At 39.5% G+C, this 3,166-nt stretch overlaps 1 protein-coding gene across 1 annotated transcript in view; it reads right to left on the reverse strand.

Annotated features, from left to right (window-relative positions):
* Window positions 1–3,166, reverse strand: part of SUCLG2 (succinate-CoA ligase, GDP-forming, beta subunit) — a 296,753-nt gene that overhangs the window by 18,412 nt on the left and 275,175 nt on the right. The window lies entirely within an intron of this gene.

The following is a 3,166-nucleotide window of genomic DNA, read 5'->3' on the forward strand; positions in this document are numbered from 1 at the left end:
GCTAAGAAGGTCACAATTTGCACTCCTATTTGCTACAGGATGGTATGTGATCCTTTGGTCTGCTGGAGGAGAGAAAGAAACCTATGGATATTAAAGAGTTCAGAGGCAGTCACAGAGTTTTCAGCTGTGTCCCATATGCTTGGTGGCTATTCATTCTTCAAGTCTTCAGTTACGCTAGGTTCTAAGACAAAGAAATGAGAGCAGTGATAATGCCTTTACCTCCTATCAAAAAGGCAGCCTTGGTAGATTGACTCTGGGCTGAGTAGCTTTGAAAACACTTTCATTTGGAGTATTAGAGCCCAAGGTTTGCTGCTAACCCCCAGAATATGTGGAGAACAGGGGCCCCTGGCTGAGTGGTGGAATTAATTGTTCTAGGCAGGGTGAATGCAGATCCGTAGCAGAGCCAGGGTCCAGTTCTGTGTCTGATGATGTCCCCTGGCCTCTTTGCACTTTTCTGGATTTAGGCATTCTCTCCAGTGCTTGTTTCCAACGTGTGCTCTGTACGGAGTTAATATTCCATCTTCTGTTCTTTATTCAAGCCCTGTCCCCTTGCAAGGTAAGACGGACCTGTTTCCCACCTCCACTCCCAGCCTCTCCGAGGTCATTCTCATGCTGCTGTCATTGGAGACATGGCTCTTGGAGGAGGGTCTGATGTTTTTGTCAGTGCATGCCCCTGCTCTTCTGTATGTTTGATTCTCATTGTCCTTTCTCTTCCTACTCTCCAGGTCTCTATTTTCTGCATGTCCTGTTCATCACTTTGCTCTCTGTCTCACCAGTGCCCACTTACCTCTGCATCTCCTTCCTCCTTCACTGTACCCTGTGGACGTGTCCGTACTGGGACCAGTTTCACTTCACAGTGACATATTTCACCTCTCCTGCCTTATCACTCACATCCTCTCCCCATTTTCCCTGCAGATCCCCCTTCCTCCTGGTGTTCAGTTCATCATCATCAACTTAAACCAAGTAAGACATTGAGGGAAGCCCACGCTGCCATCAAGCCTCAATTCTGCTCCATTGTCTAAAAAACACTTCTTAACGCTTAAACTTTACCACACGTAAACATTAGACAAAGGCTCACAGGACCTGATCAAAGTATTAGTTAGGCTAGCTTTCTTAGATCTAATATATTAATTTCCAGGTAAATAATCTACTATATTTGGCCCTTTGGGTTTTCATTTTACCCCTAGGATAACGTGAGTAATTGAATTTATCCCATGTTAGACATCAACTGCCTCACCTTAGAGAAAACGTCCTAACACACGTTAGACGGGGTTGCGGGGAGCTCCTTAAGGTAAAAACCGCTTTCATAGTAATAGTGGTAGTAATAACAACAATAAGAGAATACTATGTTGACATTTGTACTGATAGGTCAAAAGTAATGGTAGGCAAAACTGCTGGCATGTTATCATGGAATCAAGGCAGTGGCACCCATACTTTGCTAGTAATCATTGTACTTTTTTTTGAGATGGGGTCTTGCTAAGTTGCCCAGGCTGGAGTATAGTGGCATGATCATAGCTCACTGCAGCCTTGAACTCCTGGGCTCAAGCAATCCTCCTGCCTCAGTCTCCTGATTGGCTGGGACTAGAGGCATGCACCACTACCCCGACTGATCATAGTACTTTTTACTACCACACACTCACAGTACAGAAAAAAAAAATTATTTCACTAAACCTCAACCCTTGAGTACACATCTTTTTGATTCTCTTTGTGACCAAATGATAAACACACATAAAGCACTTCTGCAGCATCCTGAACTGTTGTGAGGAAAAGTGTTTGTGCAATCGTCTGGGTGTCAAGCTAAACTGCTCGCTTTTCCATGAAATGCTGTAATTCCATGAAATTTCTTGGAATAAAGACTGACACACTATAGTTGCTCTGAGTTGGTTAGTTGGCAGACATTTTCTTCAACATGAGTGAAGTGAGTCTGTCCCATCAAGGAAAACAACTTAACTGTCTTGTGGTTGACAAAATTTCCACTATAAAGTGAAATTCAAATTCTAGACAATGTGCACCTGCCCTGTGAACTTAACAGCTTCCTAATAAAAAGCTTTTCTGATATGATGGTGGTAATATTAACGCATGTGATTTTTTTTTTATATTGTACATTGAAATGAGACAACCTTTGGAAGATCTGCATAATCACAAATTTCTGGATAATCAATGAATGATTTTGAACCATGCATGGATAAAACTCACTTAATGTATAAGACAGATCAACGGGTTTTAATGGAATATGAAAAATTCATCGAGATAGTTTCAGATTTCACATGGACACTAATTTTCAATAAACTATTAGCTATAGACTTTTAGTGTAATACCAAAGAATATTCAAAACTATATGAAAAGAGCATTAAAAACTCCCCCTGGCTGGGTGCGGTGGCTTAAGCCTATAATCCCAACATTTTGGGAGGCTGAGGCAGGAGGATCACTTGAAGCCAGGAGTTCAAGACCAGCCTGGGCAACAAACAAACAAACAAACACGCAGACAGACAAAACTACTCTGTCTGTTTTTTTCTTTTTTTTTTTTGAAAAATACGTATGTCTCTGAGGCCAGATTTTCTTCATATACTTCAACCAAAACATGTTATAACATTTTATGTAGATACAGATAATCTAGATGTGAAAAGGATTTACAAACCTGTAAAACAATATCATTATTCTTACTAAAACTTTTTAAAAACAGTTATTTTCACAAAATATGTAATACATACTGATATATAAAAAACTATAAAAATATACAATTTATTTTTTAAGAATTATTTTTTAAATTCCAAGAAATTTCAGTTATTAAATTTATTTATCAATTAAATCAAGTAAATATTGACAAATATAAGCCAAAAAACCAAAGTTTTTTGGGATCCTTAATTATGATGAATAATTCTCAGAGAAACATTTCTCAGAGTGTTTTTCCCCAAACACTAATCTCATAAAATGATTCATAAATAAAAGGGCTTTCACTCTGAAGTAAGTTTGGGATATCTGGAGAATCATAACACTTGCCATACTTGGAGAGCTACAACCCACATTAGTTTGTTAGAGGCCCAGGGAAATCCTGCTGTATCGCGTTTGTTTCATATTATACAATCCAGTGTTTCCTTCTGTTAGGAAGTCTGTGAATCCAGAACATGCTGGTCACCTGATCTTGGAGAGAGGGTACTGGCACAGC

This window comes from Mandrillus leucophaeus, unplaced genomic scaffold (genome assembly GCF_000951045.1).
Source record: "Mandrillus leucophaeus isolate KB7577 unplaced genomic scaffold, Mleu.le_1.0 Scaffold210, whole genome shotgun sequence".
In the NCBI taxonomy this organism is placed as follows: domain Eukaryota; kingdom Metazoa; phylum Chordata; class Mammalia; order Primates; family Cercopithecidae; genus Mandrillus; species Mandrillus leucophaeus.